At 46.4% G+C, this 18,222-nt stretch overlaps 1 long non-coding RNA gene across 1 annotated transcript; it reads right to left on the bottom strand.

Annotated features, from left to right (window-relative positions):
* Positions 1-6,499: 6,499 nt before the first annotated feature.
* LOC149862320 (uncharacterized) lies at positions 6,500-14,772 on the bottom strand. The gene is made up of 3 exons (XR_016443074.1): positions 14,636-14,772; positions 14,124-14,259; positions 6,500-9,473 (listed from the first exon to the last, which is right to left on the bottom strand). It is a non-coding gene; the product is annotated as an uncharacterized LOC149862320 (long non-coding RNA).
* Between the last annotated feature and the right edge of the window lie 3,450 nt (positions 14,773-18,222).

Genomic DNA, 18,222 nt, shown 5'->3' with positions numbered 1-18,222 from the left:
CTAAATATTTCAATTAGATTCTGTTCCATTTCTTGGCTGGGCCCTTCCATAAATAAGCTATTTTGCAACGGGTTCATTTTTATTTCTGTTAACTTTTATCATCGAATAGCAGTCATCAAATCGACACCTCCATTCCCTGGAGCATATTCCCTCTGGTGTCATTTTTGATAAATGCCAAGAACATTGTAACAGCAGGAGACCATTATCCTGTGACATGCTCCGCTCTGCTCACGTTATCTCTGAAATAACACGGACGCTTGCTCAAATCCGCGCAGCCATCACAACAGGGACCAGAAACAGATCCAGCCTGGCTGAACCCAGGCTGCAGCTCTGGGTGCGAAGAGAAGGGCAGAGGAGCTCAACAGACCAGTGCATCATTCATCCTTGGCTTTGCTTCGACACGAACCTACTTGAAGAGTCTTTATCACTAATGAGCACAGCTGGAAGCCAAATGGCACCTATGTTATATGGGAAAAGAAGCCTGAACTTTGGGGTGGAGGAGCTACCAAGGAAGCAGCCTGCATGCAGCGTCCGTATGATCCTGCACCAGGTGTTGAAACTGCCCAGCGGTTAGAGGAAAGGGTCCAAGGAGACACGGCTGGGAGGGCCGTCGCGACTTTGTGGTGGATAAAGGTGCAGTCCCTTTTAGCCATTCATATAGGACTCCCCCTGAGTTGTCTTTGCCATGATACTGGGGTTAATGAATCTGTGCACTAGAATGGCCCAACACCAGGATCTTGATTTTTCCTCTGGTTTTGGTGGTTTACCCTCACTGCCCCCTTGCTGCACTTCTTCAGTGACAAACTAGATAACTAAGACGGAGGCATTATGGAGACAAAAGTTAGGCAGGGGAGGGCAAACTGATTTCTGATATATGCTGCTTCGAAAATATTGTTTTAAAAAGTTGGATTTTCATTTGATTCTTTGACCAGTTCGAAAAATGTTAAGTTTAGTTGGCCAGGGACTTTTTTGAAGTGGAAAGTTTTCAAAGAAAATAGCTCCTTCAAAGTCTCAGCAGATCCGTCTCCAGAGCTCTCTCTAGGTAGACTCTCTTTTTATTCTCCAAGTGACTCCCTCCTCATCTGGGCTGAGTGTGGGGAAGGGGGTGCAGCTGGTAGGCTGTTGGGGAAGGTCTACGTAGACGTAGAGGTCTAGTTCCCATTTGGCTTACACACTCCTGGAGAAGCACAGAAGCCTCCTTTCTCATTTGAGGGTCGAGTGCCCGCTCCTTGGCTTCCTAGCACGTGAGCAATTTGCCATCAGGCTGCATTAGCTTCACACTTTCCGTATTTATTTTGGCTAATATGACACAATTAACATATAATCGTATCTGTACCTTTCGTATCACATTAGGCAAAATGAATGCCATTAAAGGATGATACTAACGTGACATGATGGGAAATACTTAATGTGAAAAAATCCTTCAGATCATATTAACAAAATTAAAACGGGGGAATGGCTCTGGATGGGGCTTGTCTCTTCTGGGTCATTTGCCGCTGCACCCAGGAGCCTGGGGCAATCCTGTCCTCCTCTGCACTCGTGTGGTCCATGTCTCTCTGCACACAGGGAGCCAACTCTCATGTGGATGGTGACATTTTAAGAATGAGAACAGCGGGGCTACCTTTGTAGATGCCCAAGTATCAATTTTCAGATTTCGGATCCCCAGTCTCAGAGAAAGTAACTGAGCCATCAGCTTCTAAGTGCCAAACTCGCTTTTGAAAACGCAACTTAGTCTCCTAAGGCACGTAGGCTGTTTGAAACGTTACCCATAGGAGTTGGGTTTTGCATCAGCAACAGTGATTATACTCGGCTATGTATAGTGAGTGTCCCTGGTAGATCTCAACAGGCTTTAAAAAGGATGCCAGTGTCCCATTATATAGCTGTGGAAACTGAGGCACAGAAAGGTGCAGAGACTTGCCAAAGGTGACCCAGCAGGTCAATGGCTGAGCCTCCAAGGGACTACCCTGTAGACCAGATTGATGCCAATGTTTGGGATTTGGATCCACAACCAAAGTCAGAGGTAGGATTTGGGCACAAGTTCACTGATGCTGAAAACACACAACTGTTCTCATGGACATTATGCCCCAGCAACCAAGGTCTTGAGAGCTGAGATATTCTTATGAGATGCCCACCTTTCACAATTCTCCTCTCTGTGATTTTTAGCCACCACCAAACAGGAACTAGGCCCTATCAGGGTTTGAAGACAACTATAACTATGATAGATGCAGCTTTATTTCCACAGATTCAAATAGACTTCTTCAAGTTTTCAGGAGGCTGGGTACCAAAACCGTAAAATAGTTTTGAGTTTGCCTCTTCCCCATGGGACTTTTAGAGGATTGCATTTGAAGTTTGGGATTTGTTCACTCCCCAGACAGGTCATGTTACCAGTGTTTGCAGAAATTGCCAAAACCAGAATTGTAGGGACCGCAGAAGTTGGGCTGCCTGCGCTCCATGCCCCTTGCTTAGGACCCATGCGATTTCTACTGTCTGCTTCCTTGTGCTTGATCTAATCTTAACATACGGTTTCTCAGCTACTTTTTCTGCTAGGCAACCTTTTGGATCTGAAACTTTAAGACATGGTGGCAAAACTTGAAAGGAATAATTAACAATTATTTCACAGGAGAAGGTTCCAGCTGGAGCAGTATCTGGTGGTTGAGCATATATCTAACAAAGGATTGTTATTTAAGCAATAACCCTTGAGAAATTGGTCGTTACCAGCATTAAACGACTCAGCCCATTGCCAAGGATGGTTAACGCTCTAATAAACTGGTCATTAACTGCAGTAACAATGAATTTCGAGGGGATTATTGCTATTATAAACCTTAATCAATGGTTTATAACAGCAATAATGTGGTCCTTTCCTTTAGTGGTAAGTAGGGCGGCATGAGCAGTCTGCCTGGAAATGTTTTTGCTCTGGCTGATAAGACGGAAAGCAGGCATTAAAATCCCATCCAACTCAAAACACCTTGGGAAAATAGCAACCCAAGACCTTCACTGTGAGGGGTGATGTGCTGGCCACAACATTTGCAAGTTGTACTCATGGAGTCAATGACTTGACAGCCAAGACCAACTCCAAATGATCCCTACCTCTTGAACCAACAAAAGGGAAGCTTCAGGTTCAAGAGATGGAGCTGCTGTCAAGAAACTGCAGGGTTTCTAACTCATAGGCAGAGTGTCCAGTTTCCCTGCTCTGAAAGCAGATTAGGTAGCGGGGAAGTAGGGGGAAGGAAGCTCATTTTGTCTGGATTCAGAATCCAGTGAAACACCGCAGATGTGAAGTCTGGCTGAAGTTTGGAAGTCGTTGGGCTTGTGATCTGCTAAGGAGAGACCGTGGATAAAGATACAGGGAGAGAAAGCTCAGGAATTGAATAGAGAAAGCAGCAAACACTCAGCCCTTGGATACTGTGCGGGTATCAAAGTCACTGCCAGTCACTTGAACAGGGCCAGGATACTACAAGCTGGTGTTTCAGAGGTCAGCTGTGCCCTATTGAATTGGCAAACTGTGGGTCCAAAACAAGGGCTGGGGAGATACCTTCCTGACCACAGCACGCAGCAGCTGCTGCCTTGAAACATGACACTTGCCTCTACCCCAGATCAACGAAAAGCAAATGTCGTTTCTGGTCATAAATGATCTAGTCTCTGTTTAAGCCCACCCACTCACTCTACAGTACTTGACTCTCTGACCTCCTTCTTCAGTCCGCCTTGCAGGGTAGCCCAGGGTGGGCAAAATGAGGCCCGGGGGGCTGAATGCGTCCCACCAAGCCATTCTATCCAGCCCGCGGGGCCCTAAAACATTTAGAAAATTAATATTTATCTGCCCTGGGCTGCCTGCCATACGGCCCTCAATGGCTTGCTAAAACTCAGTAAGTGGCCCTCCGCCCAAACTAATTGCCCGCCCCTGAACTAGCCACATTGCTTTGGCAGACTGGAAGGGGAAACCTGAAATGGTGTGGAGTTTAATGGAAGGAAGGCCTGCTCCATTGCTTGTTGTCCAGCTGGTTTTGTATTAAAATCTGAGCAGCTTTCCCACTCTCGGAAAAAAGAGGGTTGGGCTTGCAACTGAGCAGTGTGGAAATAAAAGGGTTGGGCAGGATTTCAGTCCTGGGATAAGTCTGCCACTTCCCCCTTCAGGCAAGGAAACTATTACAGTTTCCAGAAGTGGTGGATCAATACTGGTATTTTATCAGGGGAGGCTGAACAGGGTGGGATTTTTATTTGCAGAACTATGCAAAATACGATCATTCAAAACAATGTCAGCATTTAGAATAAATTGTTGCTGAGATTTCGGAAGCTGGATCCGATCCATGACTCTCTAAATTGGTTGAAAAAGCAGTAAAAAAAAGGAGAACTCTGAAAAAGTTTGGTAAAGTCCAGGAAAGCTGTTAGCTAGCTCTGTAACTCACTCTGGGCCTTCACTTTGAAGGGTCCCAGTTTGAGACTCAGCATTGAAGTGTGAGCACCTCCAGAGATGGCAAAGTGCAGGCACCGAACACGACACCGCTGGTCACGTTCACATCTCCAAAGCAGAAAATAGGCTGAGGGGCAAAGTGAGCACATCATTTAAATAATCACTTCTGTGAAGTTTTCCTTCCCTGCATTTTGGGGTAATAAATTCCTACCTGGACCTGGCATTTACTTAGGTTGCAAGGCATTACGACAGTCTTTTTTTCTTTTGCGCATAGCACATACAATGGTGCAGCCCTGATCTAGGGCTAAGGCTGCTAGGCGCCTCAGTAGTACAAATAAGCGAGTCAATAGTGGCTTTGCAGCCCGGTGATGCCAGTGAGCCACCTCCTGCATGGGCTACTTCTTGAACTGATGCCCTCTCCCAGGCTGGAGGGTATGGTCCTTCACCTAGCAGATGACCAGGCGACGGCACAGGCTCATTAGAGCTGACTTCTTGGTCTCTTCTGATTAATCTGGTTCACTCTTCTCAGGAATGAGTTAGAGCACAAGATGCTTCTCTGACACTGGCCTGGGGTACATACCTCACCTAGGGAAGCTCCCAGGAAATCCTTTGCTGGCCCACACAGCAGCTCTCGACTCCTTCACCTTTGGTAGTCACATCCAGAAGAATTACCCAGGTCTCTTCTTGAAAGATTTGCCACGAGGCACCTTGGCTTCTGCTTCAAAAGACCTAAGGGGAGCCCCACAGGGAGCCTTTAATGATTCGGATTTCAAAACTGACAACAAAGGCTGAGCTATGACCTCCCAACTCTCAGAAAGATTTTCTTCCCTTCTGTATCTAGGAGGAGGGGGAGAGGCGATTTTATTCTCAATCCCCAGCACTCCCACCTGCTAATCCAGACGCATCTGGAGGAGGAACTCCTCATTTGACAATAAGAAGAGAGACCCTGCTAGTACTTCTGGTGCTTTGGCTGCTCTCCCTCCTGCCCATTGCAACATACTCCAGTCCAGCTCTGTCCCAGTCTGGGTGCCAGTGTCCCTTCCACTGAAGGAGATGGCTGGTAACATTTCTTTTCTTTTTTTTTTTTTAGAAGGCTATAGTGGAATAAATTGGAAAGTTTACTTCATGTAGCATGGAAATAAAAAAGCTCATTCAGAAAGTTAATGATTTATTTTATAGTTTCATTATCAGGGTCACATTACTCAATAGCATTTCAAACATGTCATTTGTACAAACTATGGTAATTAAAATTTATAACGTACTTCATCAGCGGCATATGAATCTTTTAGCCGGCACTCTGCTGTCATATAAACAGTGTAATTTCAGCTGCAATTCACCCTTTATTGGCTCTCATTTGTGATTTAACAGCCATCAATGACTGTGCTATAAAGAATAAATTAACCATCCGTAAACCTTATGATGACAGGGACAGTCAAACAGACTTAAACTGCTTCTACCAGACTCTGGTTAGCAAGCAGAGATCAAATCCGGGAGGTGCCCATGTGAAAGTGCAAGCGCTCCTTGGTGGGAGGGTGCCGCACACAAGGAGCATCCGTCCATTTCCTAGATAGAGCATTTCATCAAAACCTCGGGACAGCAAATGCCTCCTCTCCTGCAAGCCATTTCCTGTCCTGCAGGGGGAGTGCCAATAAATAATACTGAGTTTCTGTTTAAGAAAAAAAAAAAATCCCAATTCTCCTTTCTTGAGTACAATGGGCTGATAAGGCTCCTTGATATTGCCCTGCATTCAGGGCCGGTCCAAGGGTAAGTGGCGCCCTAGGCAAACTGTGTCCCTCGGCGCCCCCACTTCCAGTATAGAGGAAAATAAGTCTCGAATGAACTTTTACATGTACTTAAGGTGCAAGAAATCAGTGTCACCAGCTGTACGATGATATAGGAGTAGGGGTTCATCCTTTAGGATGATGTTGCCAGCAGTATGCTTGTGGCATAAGTCCGGCTGAGAGTTGAAAAGGTAGGAGTCACGAGTGATCTTTCCTCTAAGATCTTTTCAGAGGCCTTTCTCTCCTTACCGAACCAAAGGTCGTAGATCAAGGTGGAGCCATAGCCATCCAGGGCTGTTATTTATAATGATGTTCCCATTATTTTGTTCTGCACATAACTGTTGGTGACCTAGGCCTAGATCGCCTAATGGTTGGACCGGCCCTGCCTGCATTGCAAGTGGCGCAGTGGTTGCAAAATGCCGGGCAATAGTGCATCAGGCCCTATCGCTGCAGATCCTTATTGTGTCACTGCAAAAGGCCAAAAAAGGGAAAAACTTTGTGTCCAAAATGAACTGCTTGACATGCCAACCTGTTAGCATGCCAAAGCTGGAGTGGTTACTGATTTACCCAGGATAAAAGCAGAAGCCAACGGAGCTAAAATGCACTGACTTCTGTGGGTCCACGCTCCTGCTGCTGCGCTCAGGCAGCCTGGAGCCTTCCCAGGACCCACCTCACGCATAGTGCAGAGCCACCCACCGCCTGTCCCAAAAAGCCAGGCTGTTTCATTTACTGATACTAGGCAATCTCTTCTCCTTTCCTCCAGGACAGTTGCAAGTGCCATCAAGCCGGTCGTCAAGTGGAGTGAGGGGACCAGAAAAAACCCACCACAATCCTAACCCCGGCTAGTTTAGAGCAAATCCACAATGAGCCATTTCTTAATCGGGAGCTCCTCGTAGCTGACAATTATCCAATAGCTTATTTGTACCCATCCTTTGCAGAGGGAGCAATATGTTTTAATGGGATCTCTACTATGCTTATGGCTGACACTGTACAAAGCTAATAAATGATATGGATTGGATTTGTTACTGAGACATCTCCAAGGAGCCTGGGTCATACAGGCCAATAAAATTGGCCTCATAAATTTACCCTGACACACAGGATTACTCCAGCATTGCTGAGGTCACCTTCTCACACTGATTTATCGCCAGCCCATGGGTTAATAATACTGTTTACAGGGTTGTTGTTTTCCCCTACACGTAGCAGATATTAATCAGAGTGCCCCTGCCTTCCTGGCTCCTTGTGGGTGGGTGCTGGGGCTGTGAAGTACAGGGGGACGGTGGTGGTGACGGGAGAGTATTTCTGATTTATTTTCTAGATGAGGCTTTCTGTGTCTAAAAACCCCTCTCTTTAAAAAGCTTCAGGGGATTGGCAATACCACTTATTTTTTTACTGAGTCATGAGGATGATGAAGATCCAGTGAACCTGGCCTGAGCCTTGTCCACTCTGGGGAATTGCCCCACTTGAAGCCATCGAACCCCGCCGACTTGACTAGCTGCACAGCCCTGATGCCTGTGCACCTCAACAGCTCTCAGCTGCATTTTGCCCCCATGCAGCATCAGCTGGTTTCCAACACCGCTGCACAAACAGTGGCTTCGCCAATGCGTCTTGGGGTCCCCATTGGTGCCGTTACTTCGAAGGCTGCAGTCGGCGTATGTGAGCCCTTAACAACTCCAGCATTGTCACAGGTAAAATTAGGCCAGCCTTCATCACTCATTATTTCTGCGTTCCTTGTAGTTGAGCAGACTGTGGTCTGGAAGGCTTTGTCTTATCTATACCGAGGTAAGCCTGGTTATCTAAAATGAGAAGCAGATCCTGACAGCAGGGGGTGGCTTTAAGACAGAGAGTGTGTTAGAGCCAGAGGAGAAGCTGGGATAGGCAGTGGGTGATCTGGGGGATTCATAACCTTTGCTCTTTTCCTCAGAGTTATGGGAACCCAGCTTCAGTGAAAGCAAAGCCGCAGCTACAATACCAGCTGATACAATGGACTCCATCCCTGCGCAGAGGCACCCACACAAGCTCTAGGCAGAATCAAAGTCCCGCATTCATGCTCAGAGGGGAATTTCACCCATGCTGTTCTTCATCTTCAAAGGACTTTACAACTATTAACTGCTTCAGTCCCAGAGCCGTTCTTCCACAAGGCACTCACTCAAGTCGCCTCATTCCCATTTTACAGCTGGGGATCATGCGGCACAGCAAAGTTAAGTAACATGGTGAAGGCTGCAGCAACGGTGTCAGAGTCAGAACTGGGACTCCCTGATGCCCTGGCAATCAAGAGCAGCATTTAGTCGTAAAGTGATACAGGACCTTAGAAAGACAGAGGGAAGGATCTCAAGATGTCTCTATTTCTCTGGACCTGCAAGTGATGTACTTCAATTCTATAGAAACTGTTGCTCCCACTGAGCTAGTCTTTTGGGTAGGGAGCTATATCTTTGCTCTGTTTGTATAGCACCTAGTGTAACAAGATCCAAGTCCATGGTGGAGCTTAAGGTATTAGTGCAATACAAATATGAATAATTATAGCTGCTCCCCTTCTCTGCATGCTCCACAAATAACTAACATACCATATCAGCATTGTGCCAGTAAAGTCTTTACCATACAGTGAGTCATCAGGTATATCGTGCTCTAGGCCTAAATGGTCAGCCTCTTTCCATACATGAGGTTTTCCTTTAAAATGACTCGACAGTCACTCTTCTTGACGTTCATGTAAGGGAAATTGGTAACACAGCTGCATTTTTCAGGCCAAGCTTGGGCTTGGATCTGTGGTCTTCAAACCAAACGCTGTCCTTTCACCCCATGCAACCCTCCTGCCAGGAAAGGATTGCTAAACCACAGCAGTAAGACAGCTGCTTGCCACAGGCCTCCTTCCAAGCCAGGTCTCCTCCCACAGCTCTGTCTCATTTCGGTGTTGCATTAGGTAATATAGGGTTGCTAAGGTCTTGTTTTCCAGAAGCCTTTTGTGGGCCAACAAGAAAAACATGAATTGGAGCTCTCGTCAAAGTATTTGCACAGCTGGATGTGTTGGGTATCAGAAGCCATATGGGAACAGCTGAGACTGGATGCTTTGGCCCGGGGTATAGGCACAATCTGGTAGGGATCCCTGCAGTTTTTGTCGAAGGGCAACTGGGCTGCTGATGGATAGCAGCAACCTGCCAGCTCAGCTTTAGGCTTTTAGTTCAGTGTGTAACAGAGTTGGCCAAAGACAGTCACAGCACTGGTTATGTCAAAGCTGAGACGAACAGATGCTATGACAAGGCAGCCTGAAGTTTGCACTTTGCTTCATTGTTCTAAAAAAAAACCAAAAAAAAACAAGATGAGGAAGTCTGCGACGGATTAGAGGAGAGGTGCGCTCCAAAGCATGGTCCTAAACATAGGCCCTTGCCCAAGTCAGCCTTGTACACACATCAGGCACGGAGAAGCTACATGTGTACAGCATTAGGCACTTGGTCTGAGTTGCAAATACGAGGAAGCAACTGTCACGTTACATAGGACGTGCTTGATGCATGCTGATGACCCAAGCATGGAGCCTTCCAGCTGGGGGCATTAGCTGCTTATTCCTCCAAATAACTGGGAGAGCTAAAGTATGAATAGGCTTTTATTTGCTCTGGCATTGAAAGGAGTTAACCAGCTGTCCACCTTGAAGGAGAAATTTGGCAGTCACCTCCTTAGAGAAGTCTTGAAATCTTATGGCATAGAGTCTAATCAAACCCCACTTAAACTCTATTTTGTCACCATGCTCGGTGCTTTTGCAGGACTCTGCCCAGAGACCCATTTCATCCCAAATACCTAGATGATGTGTGCACCCTCTTCTACAAGCAGACCCCTTACATTAAATTAACAGGGGAAAATAAAGGAGGCAAATTAAAGATTTCAAACTCTTTGCCTAATCAGAACAAATGACTGTGCACCTGGATTTGCAGAAGCCGGCCGCCATGTTGAAGAAAATGCAGCTGCAGCTATGAAATGGATGCTCCAGTGGCTTTAAAATTGATGCTGAGATTAAGAAAGTGAAAAATAATCACTGGAATCTCCCCATGAAAAATCACCATCTCTCTGGGCATCTTATCTGCCAAGGGAGAAAGAGGTGCTAAAAGCAGATCATTTAGGTGTGCGGTGGGGAAGAGATCTCTGTGAGCTGGGACTGAAACCCAATTGACACTCACCTTCCTAGCAGCTGTGCAACAACACAAGCAAGCCAGCACCCTGTATAGTAGGTCAATGGGGTCCTTCGAATGAAATCAAGGAGAAAGCTGTACCTCCTATGAATGGGTTTCTTCCAATCAGAAAGGCTACCTTGTTTCTCCGTTGTACTCTGAGTTCGGGACGTTCTCTGGATAAACCATTGCCCAAGCTGGGTTCCTCCTAGGCTGCTGTTTCCCATATTAAAGCAAGGACAACTTACATTGAACTCGTTCTTCGGGTGTGAACTTTCCATCTGTCTCACAGCACAGGACTAGGGCTTGCTTCTGGATGCAATGCTTCAACAGCATTTTGGTACAATTCCCATGCACCAAACCCTGTACTTCCGTGTGAGGCCCAATGAACCCTTGAACTCTCCAGCTGTGCTTACTTCGTTTACATCATGACAACAGCTCTTGCATGTGAAGACGATACACCTAACAAGCCACTTGAGGCTATGTCTTGGGTGCTCCTCAGAGACAAGACACCTGCAAGGCGACTGAAATAGCCCCCACCAAATCTCCTGGTCTTTCTTAAAACTATAGTGCTAGACTCATGGTATTTATGGGAGCATCTTGGCCTCCATTTTATTTTTCAAGTGAATTTCTAGCTTCCGTGGACAAGCTGGAAAGCACAAAGGGAAAGAGAAGTTATGCAAAAAAATCTGGAACACCAAAAAATTACTGGATTTTTTTTTTTTTTTAAATCTCCATGATTTTAAGCCCATCTTAAACATTTGTGAGCACCTGTGTTTAGCAATGGTGTCAGCCTCACTTCGGAAGCTCAGTCTGGCCAACGCTGCTGCTTCTTGCGGTACGTGTTAAGTGCACAGCTCAGCTGGGTCCTGATGTCACTGGAGCATCTGGGCACTATTGCAGTAATAGAGGGGAAATCTCCTTTCAAGGTGTTCTGTCATTACTGATGGTACTGAAGTGGAAATGGGGTGGTAAATGAAACCCAGACGGTTGGTCTGGTTATTCCCCCTTACTCTCTATTTTTGAACAATTCGTGGAAATGCAGCTTCAACGAAAGTTCATTTTGGATGCCCAAGCAGCGGGATAACTGCGTATACAATTAGGAGCTATTATTTACCATTAGGAAGGGGAAGTACAGTTGGAACGAAAATGAAACCGATTGGCGCAAATTGCTGCAACTTGCAAAGAGCAACCTCCAGGATGTGAATTATGGAGTATTAGTTCCCAGCCAGTCTCAGCATAAAGCCTAATGTCTGATTTCTCAAGAAACACGCTAAACGTGATAATAACATAGCCTAGTCCTCTGTAGCCTGACTGCAGGCAAGCAGCCCTGGGTTTTAACCAGCTGCCTCCAAGTAAAAGGCTTGCTAGATCATTTCCAAGTCCCCGAATCTTGCTTCAGTGAAGACAATGGCTCCTCATTAGCATCCAAACCCTATAATCACTGCTGTGGCTGTCAGTAGCCACGGCCATTGGTTGTGTGCATCCCCTTTTCAGAAGTCACTTTCTCTTCGGCTGCACCTAACGCTGTGGTTGGGAAGTACGACGGCACTGTTTGTAGATAGACCCGAGTTAGCTGTAGCTAGCTTGATTGACAATGCAGTATGAATGTCAGCCATCTGGGTGCATCCCCAAGTCGATGACAAGCTTGTACATGCCATCTATGTCTTCAGCGCATTGTTCCCTGAGCTAGCAAGGTTCAAGTTTGCCACATGTGTGGGTGTACCCAGGCTATCTCCCTTTTGTTTACAGTGTAAGCAGAGCCTCGCAGCCAGGCCTTAAAAGGCTTCAAATGCTGAACTCCATTTTTGGGGATGGAGGGGGGACCTTGTAAAAGATGGCACTGCCCATCCCCAGAGGAGATCATCCAGAGCCCTCAGGTCACAGCTTAGACTGCCATTTCTTGTATTTTTTATTTCTGCTTGGTTTGAAATGTGCCACTTAACCTAAAAAGTAAAAACAAAAAACACACAAACTACCTTTATTCCTTTTAGGGTGGGTCTCTAGCATTGAGACAGCTCCATTGGTGCAAATCTCCAGAAGAGATGCCCAGCCTAAGATGCCAACCGGGCGAAGCTGCATTCACATAGCATGCTTGCTCCTGGTGGGGCTTGAAATATTCTTATTGCTCCATCAGTACAAATACTCTTATTAGTGAGGGCAGTCAATAAGACAATGCCACAAGCCCTATCATCCGGACACGAGCAAGGGAAGCTTATGAGGACACCTCTGGTCTTTCACTCCCCTCTTGCGATGCTTTAAAGCCTTCTCTTCCCCCTGTCGCCCAACCTGGGAAAGGTACCATGCGTTTACGATCCGACAGCCAAGATCTTGGGTAGTCTGCCTAGCTCCTGCTACTTTGTGTTAGCTTCATCCAGCTGTAATAGGAGGGGACAGGTGAGATGTGCTTCAAAACACTGTAATCATATTTTAAATGGAAATGAAACGTGTGAATTAAATGTAAATTACAGCCGAATGGAAGGACAATCACTATTAGTTAAGGTCTGACACCTATTTTTGCAGACCTTTCCTAAATGCCACAACTTGTTTCCCCGCACTCGTGACGAGGGCTTGTAATTATGTGGCAGCTGCTCTTGCAGTTGGTCGGTCAGTGGTTACCAAAGGGGGCCCGTACATTGTGCCGCCTGCGTATTTTAAATAGATATGGACTGCTTGTTGGTTCTGTAAAATTATGAAGCAGCAATGATATTTTTATTCGGGAGCCATGAAAGCAAACCTTTGTGGTTTTCCCCCTGAAAAGGTTGAGGCAGTAATGCAAAGGGACGTTTTTATAGAGTCAATTTATTTAAGGATTCCCCCATTTGCTTTTATATTGGAAAAATATGTGCCATGCCAGTGAGCTGCATTTTCTTCTTTAACTCCAATCCTTTCGCCACATCCTACCAGTCATCAACTGTTGTGGTAGCCCCTTCCTACCTTGAGACAATCAGACCTTGCTTTATGATGATATCTTATGTTACAGCAGCATACGGGGGCTCCCACTCATCAGGACTTCCTTGCACCAGGTGCTGTGTAAGAGGCAGTCCCTGCCCCGAGGAGCCTACAGCCTAACTAGGCAGCTGAAGTATTGTTGCAGTTCGGGAGCTGAGCCACAGAGAAATTAAAAGTGACATCTTCAAGACCTATGACATTGTCAAGGGGAAGCTTTCCCAATCCAGCACAAATTGACTAAAGTAATAAGACAGCTTATACGTAATTAAAATGGTGCGTTACAAAAAGAACCATATCCATGCCAAAACTGGTGACATGCTGTTTCCTGGATGACAACTTTCTGATTAAAGAGTTTTCCTTTTCCCGTTCCTCTGTCTCTTTCTATGCAAAGATGAGATCTTTATTTTGTTGTTATTACTGTGGGTGCCTGCTACATGCAAGGAATTTCAAGGATAAGTGTGGGGCCTTGTGAACTTGCAGTCTAAGGAGCTACTTGAGCTATTAATGATACATTATAATAGACGTTTTCAAAGTACTGGACAATACATAATCAAAAAATGCACACAGACCATTCTGAGATCTTGGAAGCTGCCCAGAATTACCAGTATTTTGAAAGTTGTGAGTTTTGGAGCTGATGTTTCTGAAAGGTCTGGTTTGGGTAAGAGCTATTTAGATGCATCTTCTTCAGATGGCTTATTGCCAAACCCTGGCAGCTTCTTTCTAAATGAAAAGTCATTGAGAAACACACATTTCCCCTTAAATGTTGCATTTTGGATTAACTGGAATTTTTAAGTTCATTGCAATATTTCTGACCAGCTGAAAATGACTTACCTTCAAGAAGGAGGCCTTTCAAACAAAGCGTCTCCCAAGCGGGGGTGGTGCTTTTTTACACCCCACCACAGGCACAGTTTAGCCCCGAGCGTAGTTGTTCCAGTGTTTCGCGCAGATGCATTCCCTCTATATGGTCCTGAGTTGAGAAAAAACCGACAGCTGCATTACTGCATCTTACTAAGTGGCTCCTCACATAACGGTGAGTTGTACCAGATTTACTTTGGGATGTTTGGGGCCTGATTGAGTGCACTGGTTAGTTTTAATACAGGCTCTGCTGTGACAGTGACTAATGTGAACCAAAGTAAATGAGAGATTCAAAAGACAAGTCACTGATTCTGTATGGGCAAAAATGGGAATAGTTGCTACTCGTATAAATATGACACCCCATGATACAAGCATGCAGGGCCCCTCAATGCGCCCGGGCAGTCACCAGATTATTCCTAGCCACTGAATATGCATGCAATGAGGGGGTCCTCAATTCCTCTCTCTCTCTCTCTCACATGCACACAAACCTTATAGCAATATATTGCCCTGCAGCACACTAGTTAGCTAGTGCGAAGTGGGCACAGCCCCAAGTTCGATTAGGCAGGGCAGGCTGGATTCCCGGCTCCAAGGAGGCCTGTCTGTAGCTTCTTTCTCTAACCAGGATCCCTTCCTAAAGGCAGATTGGGTCTCCACATATCTTGACACCAGTAAAATTAATGGGGCTAGTATCATACTTAAAAAGATCAGCACATGTTTAAATGCTTTTGCTGGGTCAGGGGCTTAGATGTTCCTTTGAGGACACAAGAAATGCACTGGCCTGTACCGGGCCCTCTGCACAGGGCACATTCCTCCCTGACGCGAGAGGACACCCATTTGTTTTACCCTTGCAGTCCGGTTTGACAGCCGCTGGATGAAGAGGGAAATGTCGTTCATTCCTATCAAGTGATTCACTGCTCTGGCCCAACGCTGATGCCTCCCGGCATAAGAACATTCAAGTTTAAAGGATCCGGAGTTAGCCTTCCTATTTTTGTCGAGCTCACAGCATTGTCAGAAGGAAAGGGTACCATCTGGTTAGCCCTTGTTTACTGCACACCCTGCCAGTTTGAGCTTATTAATCATATTTACCCAAGTATCTTAATTACTCCCTGTCTAGCAACTCGCCTTGCACTCAGCTGTTGACCCACCCCTTCTCCCCTCTCCCTTTTTTTTTTAATTCCTTTCTATCATTAATCATAGGCGCAGCGTGGGTAGAGGAATTCTGCAGCTTGGATTTCGCTGGCATCAGTTCTGCTCTCACAGTGGATTGGCTGGAGTTCACTGCTGGCTCCTCACAAACTTCCTAATTAATCCACCCAAGATCAGAGGAGGACTAATCAGAGATGAAACTTGTGTGTGCTGGGAGATCCCCTTCTGCTCTTTCCTCCCCACTTGATTTGGACACTCTGGACCTGACAGTCTCCCCAAGCCTGCACGCTGCTTTGGGGAGACTCAGGGTGCTGCAGTCTTTTCTTCCGTGTTTCTCCCCGCTTCCCTGGCATCAGAGCAATTCCATGGAGGGCCATACAAATCCCTTCTGGCTTTCTCCGACTCTCTTGGGCCTGCTTACTCTCCATCACAGCTGCCTGCTGCGCTTTTCCTAGGAAACAATAGTCAAGTCGCTCATCTGACAGTCACCCCCCTCATCTAGGACCCCCTCAGATCATCGACTACCTCCTCCTTTACCCACCCTCTTGCTGCCTGCTGTGCCAGCTTGCCCACAGATCCATCAACCGCATCCTCAGCAGCACTTAACATTGCTTTTCAACTGTTCTTCTCCAGGTGCTTTACCAAAGCAAATACCATGTGGGGCGGGGAACGTAAGGCTCTCAAGAAAAGCCACCGTGGGAACATAAGTATCTCCAGATGAGGGCCCCAAACCTGCAATTCTTGGGCTGGTGCCCGATCCATTGATCTCTGCTGTCTCCTGGCTTCCTGTCCCACCTCGTTCTATAGATTACACCCATATGTCCATCTAACTAAGTTTCTGGCTCGTAGCAGCGGCCAAGCCCCGATTTGAAGCCCCTTGAATTCTTCATCATTACTCCTTAGCAGAGCTGTCAGCAAAGGGGAGCCCGCAGTCCCCTCGGCTGCCCCCTTGCTTCTTACACGACGGGATGATTCACCAGCAAAGCAAGAAGCCCGGAAGGAGAAATCTCTCTGCGGGGCTTGGCTGTGACTCGCCATTTAAAGGGGACAACGGAGGGTGTGAACTTGCAGAGAAGAGACACCATTAAAGATTGTAATTTGTTGATCCAGCCTCTCCTGGCATTTCAGCGCAGAGAGTGGCACCGTTTTCTTTATGACCTCATAAAGTCACAGCCGAGAGGCCGATTTGGAAAACAAACTGCCTCAGGTTGACAGATAATTAGATACAGGGGACATATTATACGCCTTTGCATATAAATGCACTCTGAAGCACGTTGGTTCATCAGAAGTTTAGGTTAAAGGAGAAGCAGGTATGCCTGACACATGAGGATATATGTTCTGATGCCGTCTAAGACGATGGCTTCATTTTATAGCCCTTTCATCTCGGCGTTAGCTGCTGTGTTGCAAGTGCAACCATGCTTGGGACACAAGCTGGGCTTGTTTTGGTTTTGCTTTTTTCCCCAGCACCCTCCTGGGTTTTTTTTTTTTCCTTTTTGTGAGAAAGCGTGTGTATTTGGAGGGGGTTGGCGGAGGACTTGTGGGGGGACAGGACAGGGAGAGATGCATTTTACACCGGGGTTTGGTGCACTTGTGCTTGCTGCAAGGAGACGTTCCTGGATGGGAATCGTGTTTTTGGACATCAGTATGGTGCTTCCAGTCCCAAACACAAGGGTGGGCTTCTTCTTGAGGTCAGTCCTATTGAGAGCAGTGCCACAGCCCTGAAATGCAAACAGTGCGGCATCCCCATGCCAACCCTCGCAAAGCAGGAGATCCCCATACCCTGAGATACCTAGCCATCTGGTAAGTTATTTCCAAAGTAGCAGACATAGGCAAGAACCAGGTAAAGAAAATGTAGTTCTCCATGCTTATTTATTTATTTTTTTTGGAGAAAGAGAGTTTTTGGCACCAGATTTAAGGCATGACCCTGGGGACTTCAGGGTAATCTAATCCAGCAGTGGGCCTCACAAGAATTGCAGCAACTTCGGGGTAAATAGAAGATTTGGGGCCTGATATAAAGCCCACAGAAAAGGATTTTGGATAAGAGCATCAGTGCCACTTTCAGGTAGCAGCTCCTGAGATTTGGGGAACTGGATTCACATTCGTTGTGCAGACATTAATAAAATTGTATTACCTATTAGAGTATCCTACACCGCTTGTAAATGATAATGATGATGAAACAATCAAAATCAGGACCTTGTTCTACCAGGGGCTTCACGTACACATTGCTGGAAAGGAGACCTCTACCGAAACACTTACAAACTTAGCAGATAAAGTGGACAAGGGGTGAAAGGAAATAGGTTTTCTCCATCCCACAACTGGAGGATGTGGCCACAGGGAGATTAAAGGCCAAGCTTCCAAAAAATTTTACAAGGCCAAAAAGGCCAGCACATGAAATTTAGGCTGGAGCTTCATGAGTTGAACTCCTGCTTAAGTACCAGAGAAGCAGCTAGGCTTTGGTCAAAAGTTTCTTCTGCCCCTGTTATGATACAAGCTGTGCTCATTTGAAATTCTGGCTTCATAGGACCTGCCCAAGGTCATCTGGAAAGACTATGGCTGTGCCGGGCACCGTCATCCGGTTACCTGAGTCCCAGACTGTTAACCACAAGCAACTTTCCTGCACCTTATCAGCTATAAACTCCTCAGGCCTTTGCATGCAGATGTCTCCTATTATTTCCCCCCAGCAGATGTGCATTCAGCTGGGCCCTGGGTTGAGATTATTCACACCTGTGACCTTCTCCGCTCATTCCTTTCCAACCTTTGCAGGAGGAGCCCTCTGGCTTCACAAGTTTCCTCAGTGTCTCTCGTCGTCACTTGAGCCCCAGCAAGTCAGAGACAGAGAAGGAGAAAAAGTGCTGCGCTGTGTGGATTATTGTGTGTTTGTCATCTGGAATGGTATAAGCTGTAGGTACAGCATCTCCCGCCGGTGATT

This window comes from Crocodylus siamensis, chromosome 6 (assembly GCF_052110815.1).
Source record: "Crocodylus siamensis isolate JL-2025a chromosome 6, ASM5211081v1, whole genome shotgun sequence".
Classification (NCBI taxonomy): Eukaryota; Metazoa; Chordata; order Crocodylia; family Crocodylidae; genus Crocodylus; species Crocodylus siamensis.
The sequence above is the reverse complement of the archived record's forward strand: the minus strand, read 5'-3'. Positions and strand labels throughout refer to the sequence as shown.